The sequence below is a fragment of the Myotis daubentonii genome, chromosome 2 (genome assembly GCF_963259705.1).
Source record: "Myotis daubentonii chromosome 2, mMyoDau2.1, whole genome shotgun sequence".
Lineage (NCBI taxonomy): Eukaryota > Metazoa > Chordata > Mammalia > Chiroptera > Vespertilionidae > Myotis > Myotis daubentonii.
Window position 1 is genome coordinate 112,968,266 of NC_081841.1, and position 21,415 is coordinate 112,989,680.

General features: G+C 43.1%; 1 protein-coding gene across 26 annotated transcripts in view; it reads right to left on the reverse strand.

The window, feature by feature from the left end:
* The window catches only part of MICAL3 (microtubule associated monooxygenase, calponin and LIM domain containing 3), a 279,395-nt gene that overhangs the window by 215,951 nt on the left and 42,029 nt on the right, over positions 1-21,415 (reverse strand). The window contains exon 1 of one of the 26 annotated variants that reach the window (XM_059684277.1): positions 8,380-8,402. The exons of the other annotated variants lie outside the window; for them this stretch is intronic. The gene's annotated coding sequence lies outside the window, so the exon portion shown is untranslated. Of the gene's footprint in view, positions 1-8,379; positions 8,403-21,415 lie in introns of those variants that run through there. 26 annotated transcript variants of the gene reach the window in all.

Consider the following 21,415-nt stretch of genomic DNA (forward strand, 5'->3'; position numbering starts at 1 on the left):
CTCATCGCCCCTAACACCTCTGCCTGCCTGCCTGATCGCCCTTAACCACCTCTGCCTGACTGCCTGATGGCCTCTAACCATTCGCCTGCCTGCCTGATCACCCCTAACCGCCTCTGCTTGCCTGCCTGATTGCCCTTAACCACTCGCCTGCCTGCCTGATTGCCCCAACCGCCTCTGCCTCAGCCCCCGCGGCTTCGTCTGGAAGGTCGTTCGGCTGTTCGGTCTAAATAGCATATTACACTATGATTATTATAGATTGACTATATTCCCTATTGCTGTACTTTACATCCCTGTGACTATTCTATAACTACCAATCTGTACTTCTTAATCCCTTCACTTTTCATCCAGCCCCCCAACCCCTTTCTCATCTGGTAACCCTAGTTTGTTCTCAGTATCTAAAAGTCTGTTTCTGTTGTTTATTTTGTTCTTTAGAGAGCACATATAAGTGAAATTATATGGTATTTGTCTTTCTCTGTCTGGCTAAATTCACTTAGCATAATATCCTCTAGGTCCATCCAGGTTGTCTCAAATGGTAAATTTTCACTCTTTTTATGGCTGAGTAATATTCCAGTATGTATATGTACTACATCTTCTTTAGCTAATCATCTTTTGATTGGAGCATTTATTCCATTCATATTCATAATAATTACTGATAAGTATGAAGTTACTGTCATTTTATTGTTTATGGATTGTTTTTGTAGTTCTTTTCTGTTCTTTTCTTATTCTCTTCTCTTTTATGTTGTTTCTATAGTTTTGTGTTTAAATTCCTTTCTCTTTATTTCTTGTATATCTCTCTTGTAGATTTTTTTTTATTGCTTAAAGTAATACAAAGGGTATTACATATATGTCCATTTCCCCCCCCCCCCCGCCCTAGACAGTCCCCTAGCCTCCCCTATCCCGCAGTGTCTTATGTCCATTGGTTATGCTTATATGCATGCATACAAGTCCTTTGGTTGATCTCTTACCCCGCTACCTCCTGTCCCCCAACCCTCCCCGGCCTTCCCGCTGCAGTTTGACAATCTGTTTGAGGCAGCTCTGCCTCTGTATCTATTATTGTTCAAAAGTTTATAATGGTCTCTATTATCCATGAATGAGTGAGATCATGTGGTATTTTTCCTTCATTGACTGGCTTATTTCACTTAGCATAATGCTCTCCAGTTCCATCCATGCCGTTGCAAATGGTAAGAGTTCCTTCCTTTTTAGAGCAGCATAGTATTCCATCGTGTAGATGTACCACAGTTTTCTAGTCCATTCATCTACTGATGGGCACTTAGGCTGTTTCCAGATCTTAGCTATGGTGAATTGTGCTGCTATGAACATAGAGGTGCATATATCCTTTCTGATTGGTGTTTCTGGTTTCTTGGGATATATTCCTAGAAGTGAGATCACAGGGTCAAATGGGAGTTCCACTTTCAGTTTTTTGAGGAAACTCCATACTGTCTTCCATAGTGGCTGCACCAGTCTGCATTCCCACCAGCAGTGCACAAGTGTTCCTTTTTGTCCACATCCTCTCCAGCACTTGTCGTTTGTTGATTTGTTGATGATAGCCATTCTGACAGGTGTGAGATGGTACCTCATTGTTGTTTTGATTTGCATCTCTCCGATGATTAGTGACTTTGAGCATGTTTTCATATGTCTCTTGGCTTTCTGAATGTCCTCTTTTGAAAGGTGTCTATTTAGGTCCTTTGCCCATTTTTTGATTGGACTGTTTATCTTCCTTTTGTTAAGTTGTATGAGTTCCCTATAAATTTTGGAGATTAGGCCCTTTTCAGATATGACATTGGCAAATATGTTTTCCCACACAGTGGGTTTTCTCGTTGTTTTGTTGATGGTTTCTTTTGCTGTGCAGAAGCTTTTTATTTTGATGTAGTCCCATTTGTTCATTATCTCTTTAGTTTCAAGTGCCCTAGGAGCTGTATCAGTGAAGAAATTGCTTCGGCATATGTCTGAGATTTTGTTGCCTTTGGATTCTCTAGAATTTTTATGGTTTCCTGTCGTACATTTAAGTCCTTTATCCATTTTGAGTTTATTTTTGTGTATGGTGTAAGTTGGTGGTCTAGTTTCAGTTTCTTGCATATATCTGTCCAATTTTCCCAACACCATTTATTGAAGAGACTATCTTGGCTCCATTGTATGTTCTTGCCTCCTTTGTCAAATATTAATTGAGCATATTGGTTTGGGCCGATTTCTGGGCTCTCTATTCTATTCCATTGATCTATATGCCTATTCTTGTGCCAGTACCAGGCAGTTTTGAGAACAGTGGCTTTGTAATACATCTTGATATCTGGTATTGAGATCCCACGTACTTTGTTCTTTTTCAGGATTGCTGCAGCTATTCGGGGTCTTTTTTTATTCCAGATGAATTTTTGGAGAGTTCGTTCTAGATCTATGAAGTATGCCGTTGGTATTTTAGTGGGAAGTGCATTGAATTTATAGATTGCATTGGGTAGTACAGACATTTTAATGATGTTGATTCTACCAATCCATGAACACGGTATGTTCTTCCATCTGTTTATGTCTTCCTCTATCTCTTTTTTCAACGTCCTGTAGCTTTCTGAGTAGAGGTCTTTTACCTCTTTAGTTAAGTTTATTCCTAGGTAGCTTAATTTTTTTGGTGCGATGGTAAACGGGATTGTTTTTATAATCTCTCTTTCTGAAAGTTCACTATTGGTGTATAGAAATGCCTCAGATTTCTTGGGGTTAATTTTGTATCCTGCTACATTGCCAAATTCATGTATTAAGTCTAGTAGCTTTTTGATGGAGTCTCTAGGGTTTTGTATGTATAATATCATGTCGTCTGCAAATAAGGACAGTTTTACTTCCTCTTTTCCAATTTGGATGCCTTTTATTTCTTCTTCTTGCCTAATTGCAATGGCTAACACTTCCAGTACTATGTTGAACAGGAGTGGCTCTCTTGTAGATTTTTGGTTTATAGTTACCATGTGCTTCAAATATACTAAGTTATGTTTATAGCAGTCTATTTTAAGTTGATGGTCGCTTGAGTTCAAATATATTCTAAAATCACTACCATTTTCACTTAGCCCCTCCACATGTATGTTTTTGTTATTATTATTTTTTTTTCTATGTCCCTGATTCTATTATGATCACCAGATTATCTATTCACTTGATTCTTAGATTCACTTGTTGATAGATGCATGTTTGTTGTTCATAATTTGTATCTTTACCTTTTTCTTCTTCTTCCTCTTCTTAAAGGATACCTTTCAGCATTTCATATAATACTGGTTTGGTGGTGATGAACTCCTTTAGCTTTTCCTTATCTGTGAAGCTCTTTATCTGACCTTCAGTTCTGAATGATAGCTTTGCTGGATAAAGTAATCTTGGTTGTAGGTTCTTGGTATTCATCACTTTGAATATTTCTTGCCATTCCCTTCTGGCCTGCAAAGTTTCTGTTGAGAAATCAGCTGACAGTCTTATGGGTATTCCCTTTTAGGTAACTGAGTTTCTTTCTCTTGCTGCTTTTAAGATTCTCTCTTTGTCTTTTGCCCTTGGCATTTTAATTATGATGTGTCTTGGTGTGGTCCTCTTTGGATTCCTTTTGTTTGGGGTTCTGTGCGCTTCCTGGACTTGTAAGTCTATTTCTTTCACCAGGTGGGGGAAGTTTTCTGTCATTATTTCTTCAAATAGGTTTTCAATATCTTGCTCTCTCTCATCTTCTGGCACCCCTATAATTCTGATGTTGGTACGCTTGAAGCTGTCCCAGAGGCTCCTTACACTATCTTCGTATTTTCGGATTCTTTTTTCATTTTGCTTTTTTGGTTGGGTGTTTTTTGCTTCTTCACATTTCAAATCTTTGACTTGATTCTTGCGCTCCTCTGGTCTGCTGTTGGGAGTCTGTATAGTATTCGTTATTTCAGTCCGTGTATGCTTAATTTCTAGTTGGTTCTTTTTCATAACATCGAGGGTCTCATTAGATTTCTTGAGGATCTCACTACATTTATCGGCGGCTTCTAGACAGTTCTTAAGAGACCTTAAAAGTGTGGTTCTGAACTCAATATCTTCCATTGACAGTTTTGTCCTGTTTCTTTGTCTCTGCATTTTTTATGCTTTCTTGGTGCACCCCCTAGTGGTCTTTGTGCGCAGTCTTGTTGTAGTTAAGCCTTGAAGTTGTCGGCAATACCGGGGACTTGTTATTATTTTTTACTTATTTTGTGAGTGTGTGTTTGTGTGCATCCCTTAGTTTACTGTTGTAATTATATATAATCTTCCTACTTTTGACTTTTAACCTAAATACTAGCTTTAGTATTGGTTAATCTGCTGCTTTTATTATGTGTTTGTCTTTGTCAGTGAGATCAGTGAGATTTTTTTTCTTAAAGAAGTCCCTTTAGCATTTCTTGTAATACTGGTTTGGTAGTAATGAACTCCTTCAGCTTTTTCTTGTCTAGGAACTCACTTATAACTTAAGCTCCTTAGAGCAGAGGCAACACTCTGAGGCTGTACCATCCTCTTCATTCACATATTAGAGTTGCCATTATATAGCTAAAATTTACCTCTATGATGGAAGAATGCTAATAGCAAGTGCTCCCAAGCTCTGCAAGAAACCAAGTTAAATTTTTTCAATTACTTATTTTCCTGGAATTAACCCTTCCTCCTAACCTTTCTTAGGCCAGTAGAATAGTTGCTTTGAAAATGCCTCTATTTTTGTCTTACCAGAGAAAATTAAGTCAGAAAAGCCAAATTCTCTTCAGTCTAAAAGTACTAGGTGCATTCATTAAAAAAAAAAGATTCTTTTCATATGTGAGAAGCCCCCCTCTCTTCTAGGTACCCAAGACTGAGCTTTATGAATAAATCGAAAAGATCTGTAGTTATGGCTCTGCTCTGTTCCTTTTTCTATCTTGCTTAATAGCATGAACTGGAGAAGACAAAAGAGCAAGAGCTTTGCTGGCTGCTTTTTGAGGCCTGTCCCATAGAGAAAACAATCAGGTTTAAGGTTTATGCCATGACATCATTAGCCACCTATCAACACAGAGACGGCAGAGTAGGTTTTGTCTATGAAACCAGCCACTGCAATTCAAATTGCAAGGGGCAGTGCAGGTATAAGATAGGGTTTTCTTTTACCCTGTTTTTGCATTCAACTAAAGAAGTGAGAAGCAGGTGGGGGAAACCCAAAAGTTCCTAGGTATAAGCAACAGGCCATCCAGGTCCGTATACCTATGCCCCTACCACTTGCCACCTCCTACTCCTCCCAAGACTGACAGCAGAAACATTTGTTCTGTGAGGCACTGTGAGAAATCTTCTCCATGCTCACTGCCAAGGAAATAGAATTTTAGGAAAGTTATTTTGTGTTACTTGAGCATGTATGTGTGTATTCTTTTTTAACTTTTTATGTTGTTGTTAATCCTCATCTGAGGATATTTTTTCCATTTATTTTTTTAAAAATATATTTTATTGATTTTTTTACAGAGAGGAATGGAGAGGGGTAGAGAGTTAGAAACATCGACGAGAGAGAAACATTGATCAGCTGCCTCCTGCACACTCCCCACGGGGGATGTGCCCGCAACCAAGGTACATGCCCTTGACCGGAATCGAACCTGGGACCCTTGAGTCCACAGGCCGACGCACTATCCACTGAGCCAAACCGGTTAGGACTTTTCCATTGATTTTTAAAGAGAAGGGAAGGAAGGGAGAGAGGGAGGAGAGGTAGGAAAAGAAGGAGATAGGGAGGGGGGTGGGGTGGGGAGAAAGAGAGATCAATGTGAGAGAGACACATCGATTGGTTGCCTCCTGCACACTCCACGACCAACTGAGGCCCAACTGAGGCCCTGAGATCAAACCTGCAACCCAGGCACGTGCCTTTGACCAGGAATCATATTCATGACCTTTTGGTGCATGGGCTGACACTCTAATCACTGAACAACACTGGCCAGGGCTGTGTTTTCACATAAGGTTTCAAAGCAGTGAAGGGAGTGGGGATTAAAAGGAAAACACTTTGGTTATACAGACATTAGCTAAAATCTCTACACAGAAATTTAACAGCCTTACTTGTGCACCACAGCTTGTTATTTTCAGTTCATTTTCTTCACAGAAAATATGGACCATATTATGAATGAAGCTATTTAGCTAAAGTTAGAATATGCAAGAAGAGAGGGGGTGGCAGTGACAGAGGGCACAGGACTCCAGGAGAGTAGGGGGTAAAGAAGAAAACTCACAGAGCTAAGCTTAATGTGGTCTCTCTGCCAATTCAAGCATATTATTACATTAGGTCCTGAACAATAAAGTTGGAGGCAGGGAGAGCATGGCTGACCCAGCCCCCGCTTTGCTAATGACACAAAGGGAACAAACATCCATGCAAAGTTCGCCCTAACAATTTTGTGTACCAGCCAGCTCTCCTGGGAATCCACTGGCCAAGACTGCTGGGCAAAGCCAGGCAGCAAGGAGGACAAGCACTTAGCTCTGATCAAAGGCCAAAGCAACTGGATTTCAAGAGATGGGCACTACACAGCTCACCTACAGCTACATAAGAAAAAACTGCATTTGTAAATGAAAACAGTGCATCTGAAAGTGTTAGGAGATCCCTAGACTTCTGATGGTCTGATGCTGGGTCTTCACATAGTTATCTGAGGATGGAATGGGGCACACCATGCTGATAAATCACTGTGCTATTTACTTCTGATATCACTGCACTCCTCTAAGCTCTTAAAGCTTACTATAAATGATAAATATACTATCAAATTAAATATGAATTAAATAATGAATATAAATTAAATATGAATGTCTCAATCACAAGCAGTGAAACTTTGGGTTCCTTTTTTTTTTAAGGTATGACTAGATGTAAAATTAAGATTAAGCCAATCTACACTAATAAAAGAGAAAAATGGTAATTGGCATACGACGATACCCTTTTCATTGGCTAATCAGGGCTATATGCAAATTAACTGCCAACTAAGATTGGCAGTTAACTGCCAACAAGATGGCGGTTAATTTGCATATGTAGGCACAATGCAGGGAGGCGAAAGGGAAAGCAGGAAGAAGCCCCCTGCCACTGACAGTGATCGGAAACCCAGGGGGAAGCTAAGAGCTGGGGGGCAGGGCAAAGGCGGCCCTGGGGCCGCCTTTGCCCTGCCCCCCAGCCATCATCAGAGAATCAGGCGCCTTTGCCGCCCTGGCCAGTGATAGCAGGAAGTAGGGGTGGAGCCAGAGATGGGAGCTGGGCACGGTCGAAGATGGCAGTCCCAGGAGCTAGGGGTCCCTTGCCTGGGCCTAAAGCGGAGCCCACGATCGCGGGGCCGCTGCAGCTGTGGGTCCCCGCTGCCCGGGCCGGACGCCTCAGCCAGAGGCGTTAGGCCTGGGCAGGGGCGGAGCCTGCAACCGCGGGGAGCTGGGGGTCCCCTGCCCAGGCCTGACACCTCTGCCGGAGGCCTCAGGCCTGGTCAAGGGGCCGATCCGATGATTGGTGATCGGAGGGTGATGAGGGTCAACTCCTCTGGCCGAGGCATCAGGCCTGGGCGGGGGGCGGAGCCGGGGATTGGGGGGACATGAGGGTCCCCTTGCCCAGGCCTGAAGCCTGGGTCAGAGGCGTCAGGCTTGGGCGGGGGGTGGAGCAAGCGATAAGAAGGAGATTGGGGTCCCCTGCCCAGGCATGATTCCTGGGCCAGAGGCCTCAGGCCTGGGCGGGGGCCAGAGCCAGTGATCGGGGGGAGATGGGGGTCCCCTATCCAAGCCTGACACCTCTGGTGGAGGCGTCAGGCCTGGGCAAGGGGCCGATCAGGTGATCAGAGGGTGATGGGGGTCTACGCCTCTGGCTGAGGCATCAGGCCTGGGCAAGGGGCAGAGCCAGCAATCAGAGGGGTCTGGGGGTCCCCTGCCCAGGCCTGATGCCTGGGCCAGAGGCATCAGGCCTGGGCTGGGGGCAGAACCAGTGATGGGGGGAAATGAGGGTCCCCTGCCCAGGCCTGACACCTCTGTCAGAGGCGTCAGGCCTGGGCAAGGGGCCGATCCTGCGATTGGAGGGTGATGGGGGTCAACGCCTGAGAGCTCCCAGTATGTGAGAGGGGGCAGGCTGGGCTGAGGGACACACACACCCAGTGCACGAATTTCGTGCACCGGGCCCCTAGTAAATATATAATCTAATATTAACTTCAGACTTAATCTAGCCATTAGATCCATTTCCCCTGGTTCTGCTTGGCCTGTAGTGGAGTGAGAAGACTGCCAGCTGATAGTCTTTATTTTTTCCCATCACCATTTATTCCCCCTATACTTCCTCCACCCTCTCCCCCTACCATAACCTAAATCTTAAAGCCACCAAAGGCTTGTATTCCCTTTCTCTTATCAACTAATGTATATGAAAGTATAAATTTCAGATGACACCTTGAGTATGGCTCATCCTGGCTCATCTGAAAGCAAGGTCCTTGATTAGCTCACCTGAAGCATGAGTGCCAACATCTGCTGTGAGCCTTCTGAGCACCCGATCCACACTGAATCATGGGAACAGGACAGTCACCCATTATGGGAAAAAGAAGAGCCAGAACAAAGGCACCAACTATGATCCTCAATCATTTATGTCCCTGGGTTTCCCTAAATAAAACAATAGCAAGATCCACATGAGGAAGTGCTTTCTTCTACCAGAGAAGTGACCACTTGAGACTCGGCTGTTAATGGGGAAAGTGGACCCTGCTACTCAGGGCGACACAGGGGCTCTGTGAAAGCAGTGGATCCCCCCACCAGCCTGCCAGGAGCACCAGTGTGCCCCACCTCCACCATGTTCTTACCACCCACCAAAGAATGCCTTTCTAGGCCAGCCTACCACATCAAAGACCACAGACAAGGCTTCTCTTCTGCCCAGAGATCAGAGAAAGAGGAGTGAGAGATATAATCACCTCCCAGACCAAGATAAAAGAAATGAAATGAGGCATAAAGGCCAAGCACCACATGAGCACTTCACTATTGGTCAGTATGATGGAAGGTCAGGCCACGTGGTGTCCGGGCAGAGCAGGGTTGAGGGCAGTTTGCTGAGAGCACAGCTACTTTCTCAGGAGATGGAAAAGGCAGAAATAAGCCCAGAAGGAAACAAAAACAATACCCTTAGTAAGTTGTTAAAAATCTGGTCTGAAGGTTGAGACAGAACATTCTCCCTGGCAAAAACAGGGTATTAAGCATTAGGAGAGAATGTGGCATGCAGACATACTTGAGCTGGTCACATCTCAAGTACTTGAGATTGTTTTCCTTGGGGTCTCCCCTGTCTGTCCCAGGAGTTTAGGGACTCTCACCAGCTTTACTCAGAGCAGTTCCTTTTGCATCTGCTTTGTAGTTTGGGAGGCCAGGGAAGATTTCATTTTCCATGATTTGGGAAGGATTTCTTTCTTTAAAAAAAATTTGTTTTTTTTTAAATTGATTTCAGAAAGAAGAGACAGGGAGAGAGAGAAACATCAATAATGAGAATTATTGATCGGCTGCCTCCTGCACAACCCCTAATGGGGATCGAGCCCACAATCCGGGCCTGTGCCCTGACCGGGAATCAAACCCTGCCTGACCTCTGGTTCATGGATCAACACTCAACCACTGAGCCACACCAGTCGGACTGAGATCCCTACTTTTTTAAAACAGAAAAAGGGCAAATAAGACAGCTTGCAGATCATATTAGAATAGCTGGCACAGCTTCCTTTTTGACCCACTGCTCTGCAGCTGGTATGCCTCCTGTGTGAAACAGTGACCCAGGCTGTGCATTTTCTGTACAAACATGACCCGTCGGAGTTTCTTCCATTAAGTGTGAGGAGAGTTGCTTTGTCAGTGGGACACATCTCTGCTTATATATATACAAAAGATCTCTCACAAAAAGCCTCTGTGAGAAGACCTACCACTACCCGGAATGTCGTACGTAGCCCTCACAGTGAATATTCTCAATGTCATACACGTATGCACACCTGCACATACACATTCACAAACATACATATCCCAAGAATTACCAGGGAACACACATCCAAAATCACCAAGTTCCTTTTACCTGGAACATATAGTAAAAAGCCTATATTTTGCAGTAATGTTTGTTTGTTTCTTCCTTTTAACGAGGGTTGACATATTTTCTCTTCTTTGTTCCAAAGCACACTTTACTCTGCGCTTGGTAATCACAGGAGGACCATATTTGACTGAGAGAGCAGTCAGCAGGTTCTCCTAAGCTGCCTATTTTTAGCGGCTGGTTCTTCCTGTCCTGTTCCTCGGGAATGCTCCTCCCTCTGTTCTCCAGCAAACTACGCTAGTGAGGACACAGAACCCTAACACCAAGCAGGAAGGTAGGGCTGAAAGCCCTGAGATTGCCTCTCTACTCTTTAGACTTCAGAGTATGGAGTGAAGAGCTTGGAGTAAAAGTGGGAGGGAAGAAATTTTTTAAATTTCAAAGAAAGTAGGAGTGTTACTTCAGAAGAGAAATACTATACATAAATTGTTGTCCATCTAAGTTCAGTGCAAAGCTGCTGTGCCACAAGACGGGACTGGCATACCTTCTCCTCTTTGTTCTCTCGGGCAAGCCCATGGCTAACTGCACACATTCACTTTGCAGCCTGTATCCCTGCAGTGAAGGCTGAACCAGCCAAGACAGTCACTCAACCTGAGGAACCAAGGCCGCCCACCAGCAAAACCATGACTCCAATGAGTTGGGCCAGTGTTCTCTTTTTACTAAGCAAGTAAGTCAGGAAAAAGAGATCCTTTAAGAAAACAGGAAAACATTAGGATAAACTCCAAGATGTGGCCCTCCTTTCATTAAACCTCACAGTATTATATACAGGCAGCTGTTATAGAATTACCAGCGTGTACTGAAAAGTGGATTCTTAAACCTGATTTTTCATTGACTTGGCATTGTAAAATTTTAAGTACTGAATTTTAAAATGCTAGCATGATTTATAACAAGCTTCAGATATAGAGGGTGAAACAGATGCAATGCCTAACAGAAGGCATGCCCTCTATTTTATTTAAAATCAAGAGTACAGGAAATGCCCTAGCCAGTTTGGCTCAGTGGATAAAGCAGTGATGGCGAACCTTCTGAGCTCGGCGTGTCAGCATTTTGAAAAACCCTAACTTAACTCTGGTGCCATGTCACATATAGAAATTTTTTGATATTTGCAACCATAGTAAAACAAAGACTTATATTTTTAATATTTATTTTATATATTTAAATGCCATTTAACAAAGAAAAATCAACCAAAAAAATGAGTTCACGTGTCACCTCTGACACACGTGTCATAGGTTCGCCATCACTGGGATAGAGCGTTGGCCTGCAAACTGAAGAGTCCCAGGTTCTATTCTGATCAAGGGCACATGCCCAGGTTGCGGGCTTGATCCCCAGTAGGGGGCGTGCAGGAGGCAGCCAATCAATGATTCTCTCTCATCATTGATGTTTCTATCTCTCTCTCCCACACCTTTCCTCTCTGAAATCAATAAAGAAATATATTTTTTTAAAAACTATATTAAAAAAAAAAGAGTACAGGAAATGATGGTCCAGCTGGTGAACATAATGATTTTCATCTTCAAAGAGCTTGACATTAATTTGTTAATTCATCCACAGATTCCATGCCTCCCACCCAATACATCACTAACAACAGGTGAAACACAACCTGTCAGTACTTGATACAGGGCACTCATGCTAAGGTCTCAGGTGCTCAAGCCTTTACTCCAACAAAGTAAATGCACAACAGCTTAACAGGTCCCCAGCTGACCTACCAAATGTTTGTACCACCCATCTTCCCTTCTGCTGCCTGCCATTAAAGAAAAAATCATTTTTACAATTTGGCAAGTCCCTTCACCCACTCCCTGTCCAGAGGAAGTGCAAGAGCTTGGGGAAGGACACAAAATTTATTGTGTCCTTTCATACTTTTTCTTGTCCTTTTAGCAGGACACTTATTTAGTTCAGATTCTGTCTTCTAATAGTCTGTTTTATACATTTATTTGTAGAAGCATAAATACTGGGTGGGATGGGTAGAGGTGGAATGGGCGCAGTGCTCCAAGGCAGAGCATAGCAAGGCAGTGTTTTCCCTCTGTCAAGCTCCTGATCCACACACATCCTCACATGTCCATCAAACACCATTTGATAGCAGGCACTCCTCCTCCATGAGATGGGTATTCGTGAGAAAGCAGACACAGATAGGAACCTTACTTATGGCCCATCCTGGAAATCATAAAACAATATGGGGTGGGGGGTGGGGGCGCAGATCTAACATGACTCTTAGAAAAAATTTTCTCTATTTTGTCCCTTTTATAAAACGTAAAGTATCTCAAAATTAGCAAGAATCCAATTAAAGTAATTTTAAATTCTAGTTATTGTTGAGTCCCTAAATACATTCATTTTGTACCATCTAGCTACCATTCACCAAGCACTTATGTTATATGCTTTATCTACATTATCTCATTTTATCTTCAGCACAACACTGTAAGTGTAACGACAGAACCAGCTCAAATTGGTCCTATCATGTTTCTAACAAGACCCGGAGCCTACGTTTAAACCTTGAATGCAGCACTTAGAGTAACACGTGATCACCACTCACAAGTAATACTTGTGAATTCTTAACTGCTCCCTGCCATGGAACCAAAGGACTGGGACTTGAAGAGAAACTACAGTAAACACTGGAACCCTTTTAGAAGCAAAGGGTCCACTGCCCAGAAAGATCTGGTGCTGAAACCCTTAAACCTTGCCCTGAGCTCTGGACAGAGGAGACAGATTTGGGCTTTGCCTCCTGTCTCCTTGCTAGTTGACCTCACAATAAAACCTCTTTTCATTTCTCAAAGGCCAGTGCAATAGTATTCGCTTCTGCACATGTCAAACAGTGAACCCTGGCTCAGTAACATTATGTTACCCCAATTTTAGAGATCAGATAAATAAGTTAAGGTTTGGAGAGAATAATCAAATCTTCTCAGGTCACACACAGACAGTAAGTGATGGAGCTAGGAAAATTTATCTAAGGATTGCGTAGCTCCAATGACTATGCCCCTTACACATCAACATTGCCTCACTTGGTGAATTAAATTTTATTGTGTCCTTTCATACTTTTTCTTGTCCTTTCAGAAGTAAATTTTTATGAGCCTGCATATGTCATACTTCTCATACAATTCCCTACATACTCTGACAAATTTTTTAATAAATGGTGACTCCCAGTCAATCTACAAATATTAACTAGTGCCTATTCTGTGTCAAAGTTGGGTCAGGTACTACAATGAGATTAAGAAGAGAAGAATTTGGTCTGGCCAGTGTTGCTCAGTGGTTGAGTGTCAACCCAGGAACCAAGAGGTCACTGGTTCAATTCCCAGTCAGGGCACATGCCTAGGTTGCAGGCTCTATCCCCAGAAGGGGGCGTGCAGGAGGGATAAGAGTTTCTCTCTTATCGATGTTTCTACTTTTCTATTCCTCTCCCTTCCTCTCTCTAAAAATCAATAAAAAACACATTTTTTAAAAAGAATAATTTGTAAAGGGGAGGAAGAAATAATGAAACAGTTAACTAATAATAAAAGGTGATAAATAAATACAACATGAGACCTATAAGCAAATGCTTCTCCAAGCACACAAATCACCAAATCACTGAGGAATACTGTTCCTATGTGGATTCAGTATGTCTGGATGGTGCCTGAGATGCTACATTTCTAACAAGCTCCTACACAATGCCTATACTAATCAACAAGGAGCTAAAGTCATTCAAAGGATTGCCTGGGCCAGGGTACTCTAGAAAAGGTAAAGAAGTGAATCAGAAACAGAGCCCTAGAGGACTGAGTAGATTAGAGAAGTTTGGTTGAAATGTCAGGAAGGGAGAAAATAATATTTTAGAAAGAGGGGGAAAAACTTAGGCAAAGGTGAAACACAAACACACAGGTCATTCAGGGTATAGTTATCTATTTTTAAAATGATAGAATATTCCTAAACTGTATGAACCCTTGATTGCCAGGAATTACAGAATTATTTAATTCTCTTTGAAGAGTCCTGAGAATAAGAGTTTCTTACTGACTGGCCTGAGAATAAGCTTGAAGGAAGGAATAACCTGAGTTTGTTGATCAAATAAAGGGTAACACCCATGGTGAATGAACATCTTTCAGAAGGCAGCACCAACTGCTTGGCTACTTGGTAACACTCAGATGTTTAATGCCTTGAACTTTGGCACACACTCAACTACTAGACAAAGAATGTTTCATGAGATATTTTTAAGTACTTACCATACCATAATGAACAGGAAAGGAAATCCCACTGTCAGCTCCACCCTATGTTGGCCTCCTAACACAGGTCTTTCCAACTGTGCCATTTGGTGATGTGGCCCAACTTCCTGGCTGGGTCACTTCCTCTGCTGTTTCAGACAAAGTGGCACTGATGTTCTCAATAAGTTCCTCAGCAAACAGAAATGAATGCCCAGAAGCAAGGAAAAGTTACCTTGATGACCCCATAGCTTGCACATTGTGTCTGTTTTGAAGAGGCAGGGTGGTATGGCAGAACTGTATTCAAAATTAGGAACAGGAATCTGAATCAGAGCTCTGTCATTTAATAAGTTAGATAACCTCTCTAAATCCATTTACACATTTACAAAATGGAAATTACAATCCAAACTCTATCTACCTTACTATTGTGGATCAAATTTGACAATGAGTGTGTGAAAATGCTTCATAAGATGTAAAGTACTGTAAAAACACAATTCTTTACTCCTAAAGGGACTGGGAAATAAGAGAGGCCCTTTATGACACTCTTCCTTTCATGTCAATACTCCATTGCTTATATCTAGTATTTATTATCCCTTTTGTGAAAGGAAAAACTCAAAGCACCAAAAAGAAACTGTGGACTTATTTAAGGTCAAATATGACTTTTGAGGAATGAAATGACTGCTAAAGGATGCCATGAAGTCAAACATTTTTCTTTTATGATATTAAGAGAGGAATCTACTAATTCACTTCTAGAGAATCAATATGTTAACATTCTGTGAAGGTGCCCAGCAGGAGTCAGATCACTCAGAACTCCACTCACATTATCTGAGGTGAAACCGAACATGGAAGTGACCTGAAGGATGGGAACAGGATTCCTATACTGATTCAACAGCTCATAGACCATCCAACCTTGGATATAACACTTGTTTGGGCAAGGCTGCAGACTCCTTTTCTATAAAAAAGGCAGGACTGGACTAGCTAAGTGATTTAACCTTTTGTTAGTATCCATCCCCAAATCTAGAACAGGTAAACGTTGCTCTGACTGAAATAGGGGTAGGTAGACCCCAGCCTCCCCAGTACCCCACTTATCTTTCAACAATCTTGTGTTTTCTTTTCTTGGAGGTACCACCGAAGAAATTCCAGTGTCCAGATTATAAATCTCTGCAGTAAATGATCGGTTCTGACATGCAAAGGCAGCATAGCATGCCTCCTCCTTAAATCTCGCACCATGTTACGCTCTCCCAGCCTTTTACAATTTGCTACAATTCTGGAGGTGAGGAGGCAGAACTAAACCACCACTGATTTCCTGACATCACTCTCACCCACCTCAAAAACAACTTCTCAGAGTGGGAAGTAGGAAGGACAAGCAAAAGAACTCCACATAAGCCAGGACTACCTCTCCCTGGTCTGATAGGTGAGGCCAGATCCCAGGTATGGGTGAGCTCCCAAGACCCCCAGGCCTTCCATAAAGTGCTCTATCTTACCTACCCCATGACCAGTTATGATGGTTTGGGGGGAGTGAGGGTAGGAAGTGTATTAAGAATTAATATCCCAATATCCAACAAACAAGAAACCCCTCTTTTTTAAACCAACCAACTGAGCCACACTGGCCAGGGCAAGAAACCCCTCATTTTAGTCTTTGAGAAAAAGAAGAGTTATTAAAGAAATATTCTGGCCCGAGCCAGTTTGGCTCAGTGAATAGAGTGTCAGCCTACAGACGGAAGGGTCCCAGGTTCAATTCCGGTCAAGGGCACATGCCCAGGTTGTGGGCTCGATCCCCAGTAGGGGGCGTGCGGGAGGCAGCCGATCGGTGATTCTCTCTCATCATTGATGTTTCTATCTCTCCCTCTTCCTTCCTCTCTGAAATCAATAAAAATATATATTTTTTGAAAAGAAATATTCTGGGGAAGAAGTGTAATATTTATATAAAATACAGGACTAGAAAGATGTAATACATATAGTAAACCGATCGTGAAAGAAAGTGGAAAATTACCCTTTGCTATAATATAAGATCCATGAAGGTAAGGATTTTTAACTGTGTGGCTCACTACTATTATCTCTAGCAGAAGAGTGCTTAGAACACAGTGGGCATTAAAACACTTGTTGAATGAATAATGAGGGAGAAGCAGATTTCTGATATGGGTAAGGGCATAGGCTTGAGTCAAACAGAATTAGAGTCAAATCCTGGTTTTGCTACTAATTAGCTGTGTGACTTTAATCAAGTCACTCAGTCTCTCTGAAACTCAATACCCACAGCATAGGACTTTGTTAAGAATTAATTGATAATGCATCTAGCCACTAGAATGCCTAGCACAAAGTAAGTGTTCAATAAATGGTGGCTAGTCTGGCCAATGTGGCTTAATGGTTGAGCATCAACCTATGAACCAGGAGGTCAAGGTTCAATTCCTGGTCAGGGCACATGCCCGGGTTGTGGGCTTGATCTTCAGTAGTGGTTATGCAGAAGGCAGATGATCAATGATTCTCTCTCATCATTGATGTTTCTATCTCTCTCTCCCTCTCCCTTCTGCTCTGAAATAAAAAAATAAATATATATCAAAAATATTTTTTTAAATGGTGGCTATTAGCTGTAATCATCCTCTTTCCATCTCACTCCTCAAAACCCCCTGGTTTGTTCAGGTATAAAAGAAAGCCAGGCACCTGAAAGACTCAAAGGTTCGGACTGGGAATGACAGTTCCATTCTGACCCTAACTTAACCTAAACCACAGGTGTGTCTGCCCCACCCCCAAACACTCTATGACTTTGTTCCTGTGAAATCCATGCCCTCCCATTCCCCATTCTATACAGGGAACCTTCCTTCTGTTCCACTTAGGAGAGGATGTGAATATCAGTACAGTGAGGAATTAGCAGTGACTGTTCACCCAAGGCAGACCCAGCACTGGAATAAGCTGTGTGCAGCAGTGCACATATAGAAAGACTCCCAGCTGAGAACCATTTAAAATCTAAGAGCCAAGACAGTCTCCTACACTCACACACTTATTTTCACCTACCATCATCTCTCAATATACTAACCTAATTCTTAAAAATTCACACTTTCTTGTGCTACTGCTGGGAGCAACGTTTTCTAAGATGAACTCCACATTTCTCTTGACAGTTTGCTCCATTTGTGCATCTCAATGTGTCAGTGACAATTTCCTGGACAACTTCCAGCCAGGGTGGGAGGTGGAAACATTTCTCATGCCTGAAAAGCCCCAAGCTGATATCACAGAGCTGCTGAAGATTCAAATTGAAGAAGATCTGAGAGGTATCTAACTGACTCACTGAGCTGAGTATAGGATCCAGGTTTCCTAAGGACTTGGGTCCAGAGAATTTAAAGTTTTCATAATTTTTAGTCATAAACCAAAATCTTGGTCCATTAAACAGTGCTTATGAATGTATATGTGTATAAAGGAAGAAAAATGAGCCATCTCTTAGGAGATGCAGCCATAGAAGAGAAGCTGCAGAGGGGACATAAACATACACTTCAGCTTCTCATACTTAAGTCTGCACTGGCTCAATCCACCATGTTCAGAGATGCTGTGTGCTCACCCAGTGCCCACTCCTCTGAGGCATCCTGCTATGAGAAGCCAAACATCAAGATCACAACTTCTAAAAAAACCCCCAGGATTTAGAGAGGGGAAGGGGAGAAAGGACTCAGAGACATAAGAACAGCGACCTCCCAGGTATGCCCAGGCCTTTATTGCCACTGCTGCTAAGATATCACCCACAGAAATACATGCACTCTCTCACTCACTAGAATTCCAACAAACTCCTGCAATTAGATTATTATTTAGTTCAAAGGAGAGAAGCAAGAACATCCAGAAAGTCTCTGGAGAAAGAAACACTGTATTTATGTTCAGCTCCTCTCAATGTTCATGAGAGACAGGGCAGGAAGAAGTGGATCCACATGAAGTAAAAGTATGTTAGACACTAACTAAAGCACACTAAGTACAGCAAAGACTTCTTTCTTATAATAGAACCCCAAATTTATTAGGGCCAACAATGTGCTCAGTTACAAAACCACATTCCCCAGCCTTCCTTGCGACCATGTTTTCTAAGTTCTGGCTAATAAAATGTGAGCAGAAGTGTGTGAACCTTCCAGAAAGACCTTATAGGAAATGTCTCACATGGGAAAGCAACATTTTGTTTTTCTCTACATTTCTTCCCTTTTATATTTTCCCTGGTGACAAAAATATGATAGCTGGAGCTCCAGCAACCATGTTTGACCACGGAAACCTAAAAGGATGGAAATCATGTGCCAGTGTAGTAAAGTTAGGTCAAGTTACTCTCACCTGTCAATCTATGGAGTGGACCACAAGCTGCAGCTAATAGGCCTAAAACTGCTATCTTTCTAGATAGAAGGAGTCAGGACTTTGACCATGAAGCCCGCCAAACTGGCTCTGGAGCTTCCCACCTCTAAGTTTCTATTACATAAAGCAGAAAATCTCCTTTCATGTTTAAGCCATATTTTGCAATTTCCAACTGAAACTAATCGTAACTGATGCATATACCTTAATAGAAGTCTGTATTTCCTAAGGGACACACTGAAGGAGCTAAAATGGCTCATCTATATCATAAAAGCCTAAGCAACTGTTATGGTAGAATGACCAGAACGACCAGTCGCTATGATGCGCACTGACCACCAGGCAGCAGATGCTCAATGCAGGAGCTGCCCCTGATGATCAGTGCACTCCCACAAGGGGAGTGCCGCTTAGCCAGAAGTCAGGTTCATGGCTGGCAAGTGCAGTGGCAGTGGCGGGAGCCTCTCCTGCCTCTTCAGCAGTGCTAAGGAGCAGCAAGCCAAGCAGTAAGGAGCAGTGAGCAGGTGGGCAGTAAGGAGCAAGGGGTCCCGTGGGGAGCGAGCCTAAACTGGCAGTCGGACATCCCCCAAGGGGTCCCAGACTGCAAAAGGGTGCAGGCCGAGCTGAGGGACCCCCTCCCCCAGTGCACAAATTTTGTGCAAGGGGCCTCTTGTCTATATATATAAAAGCCTAAGTGACCAAACAACCGTTAGACCGGTCACTATGATGCGCATTGACCACCAGGGATCAGATGCTCAATGCAGGAGCTGCCCCCCTGGCAGTCAGTGCACTACCACAGCAGGAGCGCCACTCAGCTGACTGACGGGAGCCAGACACCAGGTTCACAGCTGGTGAGTGGCGGCAGTGGCAGCAGGCACAGCAGGGCCAGGATGAGTGGGAGTGGCGCGGCACCTGGCCCGGGCTCAGGCTCCTCCCTGGCCGCCTGCTGCTTAGTGCACTGCATCCTTCCAGGGATGTCGGACTGCTGGTTTCGGCCTGATCCCTGCAGGCTGACATCCCCCGAAGGGTCCTGGATTACGAGAGGGTGCAGGCCAGGCTGAGGGACCCCACGGGTGCATGAATCCGTGCACCAGGCCTCTAGTAGTCTTATATGGAGGCAGGACAGACTCCACCATGGCAGCTTATCAACTGGTGCCTGCTTACAGAAAACAGCTGTGGCTGGAGTTCAGTGGTAAGCAGTCCTGCTACCAATAAAAGGGCAAAGCTTTTCTGAGGGAGTTAAAAAGGAAGAAATATCCACCCCCAAGAAACTAAATATTTCCCATTACCCATAACTGAAATCTCAAGATAAACAGATACAATAAGATGGCATGATTTGATCTCTTAAGTGAACCCTGGATGATATAAACCTATAGATTTTCCTTAAAATAATGTAAATCCCCTAACAATCAAATTCTAACACTTTTAGGCCAGCCCTCTTCTAGTTCTAACTCCTGCAGAAAAGCCGTACTAATACAAAGCTCAGCAAATCTCTTAACACAGTTCATTAACTCACCAAGTAAGACTCACTCTTACTAGAGTGATTTTAGGACTGCAGGCCATATTGTTAACTGTGTTATGTTCCCCAAAATGTAAACACCTCAGAGTCAGAGGCTAGGTGAAATGAACACTCTTCATAGTGTTGATGACAAATGTCTGGAGTAGTTATAGAGAAAAAAAAAAAGAAAGCCAAGTTACAGCATGGCTCTGTCCTTCTTCCAAAGATAGCTCCTTAGCTGGTCTAAGACTTAATCCTCATCCTCTTCTATTAAAGCTGGAACAGATGAATTTCTCTACCCCAAAAGCCAAAGATATCCCTTGACAGGTCAAGTTGAACTATCTGTGGGCCAGAACTGACCAAAAGAAGGGGGCTGAGGCAGTGGTGGCTCTGGACCTCAGGCCTGTTTTATGGTGTGAAATGCAGCTGGCACCAGGGGTGGTTTATACTGGCTGCCTACCATTTGGAGAAGGGAGGAAGGGTAGGATTGTTCTTGCTAATAAAGCATTAGGTAGGTTTAAGAAATAAATTCCCTCCTGATGGGGATGGAATCCTTCTAGAACAGAAAAACAAATATAAATAAAGGTGGGGGTGGGGGACTGGAATGGGTACAGGAAAAAAATGATTAACTGGATGGAAGACAGGTCTTATAAGGAAAGGTTAAAGGAACTGGACTCATTTGGCATAAAACAAAATACTCATGATACCTCCCCTGCCTTTAAGATCCAGCAGTATTACAGTGTCCAGAAATGCACTTGATATGCAAAAAGCATTTAATATTTGTGAAATGACTGATTAGCAAAAGGAAGCTGATAATTCTCTCTCCACCTCACAGGAAAAGATGAAGACAGGATGTGTATAAAGAATAGCAGAGCAGTTATAGGGAAGTTATGCTCACCTTCAAGGGATGACACAACTCCTTCTGTACCTCCACAAAAATTTACTCAACTCCCTCAGTACTACTCTCACTGCACTGCCATCACTTTGCAGTGAGCTCAGTAGGGGTAGCAACCAGTTTTATTCCTCTATGTGTGTACATGCATGGGCCCAGAGCCTGGTCCCCAGTACATAATGGATGCAGAATAAATGCCTAAAGCCAAAAGATATTTACTGTTCACTCCCTATATTCCAGGCACTTGGCACAGAATAGTGAACAAAACAAACAAAACTTCCTGTCCTCCTGGAGCTTTCATTCTAGTGGTAGAGAGACAACACACAGCAAACCCTAACATATTAAAAGGAAATATATGCTATGAAGGAAAAACAGGGTAGATGGGGGGCTGGAAGTGCTGTATAGGTTGAGAAGAGGTGGTGATGTTAACCAGGATGGCTGAGAAGCCTTAAGGAAAGTGAAAGCAGAGCAAAGTACTAAGGGAGCCAGCCAGGGTTACCTGGGAGCCTCTGAGGCAAGGGAACAGCATGTGCAAAGCAAGATGGGCTTTAGCTTTCATCAGAGTGGGATGGGGGCATTGGGAAACCACTGCAGAAGTTTAAACAAGA